The sequence below is a fragment of the Zingiber officinale genome, chromosome 2A, assembly GCF_018446385.1.
Source record: "Zingiber officinale cultivar Zhangliang chromosome 2A, Zo_v1.1, whole genome shotgun sequence".
In the NCBI taxonomy this organism is placed as follows: domain Eukaryota; kingdom Viridiplantae; phylum Streptophyta; class Magnoliopsida; order Zingiberales; family Zingiberaceae; genus Zingiber; species Zingiber officinale.
The window spans coordinates 22,739,995-22,746,034 of NC_055988.1; the positions used below are offsets into that span (position 1 = coordinate 22,739,995).

The 6,040-nt window shown below is 31.7% G+C and overlaps 1 non-coding gene and 1 pseudogene across 1 annotated transcript; one reads left to right on the top strand and one right to left on the bottom strand.

Annotated features, from left to right (window-relative positions):
• Positions 1–360: 360 nt before the first annotated feature.
• On the bottom strand, positions 361–558 carry LOC122044569. Its single transcript, XR_006129604.1, has one exon. It is a non-coding gene; the product is annotated as a U2 spliceosomal RNA (small nuclear RNA).
• Positions 559–3,217: 2,659 nt separating this feature from the next.
• LOC122043585 lies at positions 3,218–4,789 on the top strand (annotated as a pseudogene).
• Positions 4,790–6,040: the final 1,251 nt, after the last annotated feature.

Sequence of the window (6,040 nt, forward strand, 5' to 3'; positions counted from 1 at the left end):
AAAATTGAATACTTGATACCAAACTCTGCCCTCACGGTGTAATCAAATTGGTATTCCCTAATGATTAAATGTCATCCCACTTAGAAAGTTGTTTGGTATGTGATTTATCTTTCTTGGGCAGAGTAAAATTATTTTTTCTAACCAAATTAAAAAAATAAACTACCCTAATTATGGTTCTTCAATTATATTTAAATAACCTAATCAAATTTAAAATTTTAATTAAATTAGTAAAAAAAATTCAATTATTTTTATAATTTGTATTTATTTTAAAATATATAAAATTTTAAGATTTAATTTCTTGGACTATAATTAATAATTTAAAAATAAACTTAATTTAATATAAAAATTTAATTTAACTTGGTCGGGTGCGCCGAACCCCTGCAAAAGTGCAACACAGGGATGACGCGTGAAGGATCTAGTAGCAAGCTATTGTAATGATCCCTCCCCAAAACAAAAATTAATTTAATATCATAGTGAACCAATGGTCCACATATCAGATATTAAACTGATAAAAACAGATACTACACTTGATCTTAGCCAAAAGGCCGAGAAAGGTATGAATAAAATAGAACCATAGCCTCTACTTTTATAGCGGTAGTTCCACTCCGTCAATAAAAACAAATGATATGAGACTAAATTCTAAACCCTAAACTCTAAACTCTAAACTCCATCTAGTATAAAAGGTCATTACAGTAGTTTTTTTTTTTTTTTTGCAAGAAGAGGCAAGAGTACAAGTCCACCTAGTCTAAATGGCCATTACAGTTTTTTTTAAGAAGAGGCGAGAGTACATTGCAATCCATGATCTTTCTCATGTCTCCTTCTCCTTGGCTACGGAAAAGAAAGGAGAGTCTTGTTGCTTGCAATTTTGTTCCGGAGGCAGTTAAGGTTTGTTGCTTCGTCGTTGCAGCTGCGTCGGCGAGCAGGACCTCTCCTCCGTCGCTCACCCTCTCTCCGTCTCGCTCCCTCGTATGCTGATCGAATTTTCCGCCAAAGCCGTATGTGGGTTTGATCCCTCCGATTGGCTCGACTCGTCACTAGGAGTTTTATAACAACAATTTAGGTAGGTGTTACAAATATTTTAAAATGATTTTAATAATTTAAATTAATTTTAATAAAATTTAAATGATTTTGACCAAGTAATATTTTAATATAAGCGTATTATATAAATAATAAATTTGATTAAAATAAAATAATTGATTAGGTTGTAGTAGATACAATAATATTGAAAAAAAAGCATATTTTTATATAAAATATTTTTTTATAGGATGTTTTTTTTTAATATTCATTTGATGATATATTGAATATGGGATCTCCTTTTATTTGCTACCCTTTATAAATGAACCTAAGATCCTTGGAATCTAACACGGCATTTCATTGAACTGTGTGAAAAAGCTTCAGTATTTTCTATTTCACATATTCAATTTTTATAATTTCAAAATCATGTATTACATTCCCGTATACCCCTTCTTTTCATATTAAAATTTTAATTTACCTATTTAAAAAATCATTCATCCCAACTGTAGTACTCAGATATAAAAGTATAAATATATTAAATAGATTTATAGGAGCATATTGATTTTAGTTTCAAATGATTTAGATTTTTTTTAATCCATCCGTTAATTTTGGAAGAAATTGGTTGATGAAGTTATACTATTTAGAAATTTAAAAATTTAATATTTTTTAAACCAAAGGAATTTTAGGAATCTAATGATAATGTAGTTAGTGAATAGTATTATCTGTAGGTCTTATAATAAGTTTGTGATAAATTTTATCAAGTGTTTGTAAGTTTAAAATTTCTTCTATCTCGATTTATGTTATTAAATTCAAATCTAGGGACATAGATACATTAAGAAGACTTCGAAAAGTACATTAATATTGATTTAAGTGATTCAATATTTTTTAGCTTCATCTATCCGTTTCAGACGTTCTCATGGGTTGGTATAGTTAGTACTTATATGGACATTTGATTCAATAGATCTTGGGATAAAATATCTCATTGGGTGTCAATATGTGTGTATTTGTATTTCACTCCAATCAATCAATTTCAAATACTTTAAACAAAAATTAGTATATTTTTAAACCTCCCTAATACTAACAGCTAATTAATGTATAAATGAATTCCTGTATATATATTTAATTTGCAAATAAAAAGGAAAATGCAATGTGAAGGAAGACACAAGGTAAACTTTGACGTACAACATAAAAAACATAAACTAATTCATGGAGATGCGGGGTATCGATCCCCGTACCTCTCGCATGCTAAGCGAGCGCTCTACCATCTGAGCTACATCCTCATTATTAAATTTTAATGCATTTTCTAAAATATCATTATTAAATTATTTCGTCTGGTAGAATGATGAATCTAGTGAACGGCACCTCGAACTCTCACCGTTATGACGATTCTTCGGTTCCAACGGCATTCTTTTTTGTGATTATCATCTCAACCAAATTCATTGAAACAAATCAAGATATTCAGCCTCTTGAATATAAGGAAGCTGCACTAAACACAAAAACTTCTTGAATAATATAATTAAAGCTCTATTATTTTCTATACTGTACCACAGTTGTGTGCTGACCTTGTTTTGACAAGTCACGGACATTATTTTTGTGTTTTTCTAAAACTTTAATGAAGCATTGTGCAAATTTTGTTCCTTTTTTATTTAATCAATAGCGGGGAAACTTATGCTCATATACTTTTTCATGTAGCTTTCTGCATCTTTCCCGTAGATCAACTCTGATAGGTTGTGCAGTGGGTTCCATTCCACTTTGTCTAATGTATGTTTTGTTAATATTTAATTTCTTTAGCAATTTGACATAGCTAGATTGTCACTTTGATATCAAATCTACTTGTAACTTGAAAGATATGCACATTCCTCTCTATATTTAAAATCGAATGAAAATCGAAGATGCACAAGTTCATGTTCTCTTGATTCTTTATAGGATTTGGATCTCATTTCAAGTAAAATATGATTGATTTTGGACAACTCAAAGGCATGGTCACACATATTGTCAACAAATTCGAAATTAAGAAGAAAAGGAGTGATTCACATGAATGGAGTTAGCAGGAGTGATCTCAACTAAAATAATCACTACTCCAATGTGCTACTAATTAACCGCACTGCGAGTCCTCTTACATGGTAAGTAATCCACACATGAAATTTTCTTTATTTCCCAAGATGTTGCTATGGTTAAATGGTCCGATACTTTGCTAGGTGATCTTTGAATCTTCAAGCTCTAGTCTTGACCATGATGAACATCCAGGTTTATGGAGTGCAAGGATCGAACCAATCACAGCTCTGTTTTGCTACCACATGATTTTCTTCCTATGATGGCTGCCAAAAGACTAAGGTATGTAGCAGATAAGGTATTGGTTCTCCAACGAGTTATTTGACTTGCAAAATAGCTATAATAACTATCTCATAATACAAGTAAAATATCTTTCAAGAGAAATTCACTTTTTGTGAGGGTTGTGATGTTTCTATGGCACAAACCCTTCAAGAGAAATTCACTTTCAAATGAATAATTCATGCAAACGTGTGACATGAGAACATTTGATGAATTTGTTCTTGTGACAGACAAAGGATGCATATTGAGATACCACTGGAGAATTTCTCCAACACACATGAATAACTTTTCATTCTTGTTATTATTATAGAATGCAATAAGATTTAGTAGATTCATAAAATATGACAAGAATGAACTTTGTAGGTTATTCGCGTAAGAGGCCTGCCTGGCTTATAATGCTTCTTATGTTTCTATGCAGTCTTTTTATTTGGGAATATTTCTTGGCTTAGTCTGGAAAGTTTCTCATAATTCTGATGTTGGTCTTAAATACAAATACTTTTGCAGATCAAACACCTACTTGGTGATTATGATGCTATTCATGTGCGATGAGGGGCTATTTTAAAGACTAGAAAAGATCGATTTGGAATTGAGAGGAGCCTTCATCCCCATCTTGACAAAGATACCCATCTTGAATCCATCTAGCGGAGGATCGCGAAGTGGATCCCCCCCCAGGACGAACACTTTTTATCGCTTCAAATGAGAGAACGCCTGGTTTTTTTGCACCATTATCATCTAGGTATATCTCGAGCATCCACTTGTTGTGCACGTGCAGAAGTCGTTCTCCTAGATGACTTCTTCAGTTACACCTCAATGAACATCTCACTTACATGAAAAGTTCCAATTATATCGGAAAACTTCTTTCATTTTGGAAATATCCTAATCAAATTGTAAATAGTATATGAATTATGAAGGTGCCATGTGCTGATGTTCGGGTCACCAGGACAACTCATGGATATGGCATGTGGGATCTCGTAAAGTTTTAGAGTTTAGCAATTTGATTACAACCCTCCTACTTCATGTGTCTATCAATCTCTTAATCTATTTTCAAAGTGTTGTTTCTGTCATTCATAAGAATCTCTCTGTTCTTTAAATTTAGAGTTTGTGGAATTTATGCTTTGTCTATCGAAACAAATAAACTTCTTTGCTTCATCTATTCATGCGCTTCTGCACTGGATATATATTGGTTTTAGTATGTGAATGCAAACTTTGTAACGGGTACAAATTGGAATGCTCATCGAACTTTACAGACATATTCGACTCAGTGGTCGAGAACAATTATCATCTTTTTATGGTAGAAAATTTGATTTTGGCAGGTGCCAGAACATATGTGAAAATTTACAAGGAAAATGCAGATAATTTGAATCCTATAGATGACCCAAAGAGGTATATTAAGAACTGTCAAATCCCTATTTATACCATGGACAATGAGGAAACTGATCGATAAATTCAAGATTTGGCAAATATTCAAATATATGGTCAACAATAAGCGCGTGGGAATGGAACTGCTTTGAACATCTATCAAATTGAGTTCGCATGTGGATTTCTTATCATTTTTATACGGTTAGAGAAGATTTCTTGCAATTGACTTATATCCAAAATGTTTTTGTTTTAGTTCTTGTAATGTGTGTTGTAAAACCCAAATGATTGAGACAATAAGGGTTTTAGATGTGATGATATTGGTTCTACATCTTCCCAATGTTGTCTTGTAATGTTAAGCCAGTCTTAGCTCCATGATTAGGTTGATTGAACACTAATGGTGATGCGATAAATCTTGCGACTCAAAAGTATTCTTCAGCATTGCAAATATATACATTCATCAAAAATCTTTAAATCAAACTTTATAACCCAAATCCTCACTATAATATTCCTATAAAATTAACTTACTTTTAGGGTGCAAATCTTAGATTTGTCAGTATCAATACGATAAAAAATGCATGATTTGAGCAAACCAATTCATGACGCGATAAGATAGGCTAGAATTAGTTCAATCTTCGATATGGTGGGCAATAATGGACTCCTTGCTTATACTCAACCTATCGAGATCATCTAATGGCAAACATCTATTTGTTAGAGAACTTAACACTAACTTGTTAACTTCTTGCAATATACAAAGAACATCTCTATCTCCAACATGGTAGTTAAATTTTATGAGCCTTTTGATTTTATGGCATTTATACGAATTGCAAATATAAGTTGGTAACATTAAAAAAATATTGGAAATTCAAATTTATAGGGCTTAAGTTAATTGTAAAAAAAACTTCCACTCAATAAATTAAAACTATTATGAAAGTAAATGAATGATTTAAAAACCATAAAAATGCATTCTAAATAACTTGACAAATTATGTGGGATAACAATATTTTTTCCCTATTACAATAAGAAAAAGAAAATCAAAATGATAGAAATTTCTCACTCATAAGTTTAACTGATCAAATGAGATCTAGAAATAACATCATAATTTTATCTTTTTTGCAAATTCAAATACAATTTGGGGAGTGATCCAGAGAGGACTGTCAAGCGATTCTGCATCGTAAGTAAGGTAAGTCACTCGAAGAGAGTGATCCAAAGAGGACTATCCAATTTGGAGACTTTAGGTGCTGGTCCAATTTAGGTTCATTTGGGATACCTAAATAGAGATCATGACTAGTTTTTGATTTTGGAAAGACAGAAACTAATTAATAAACTATGTTTTATT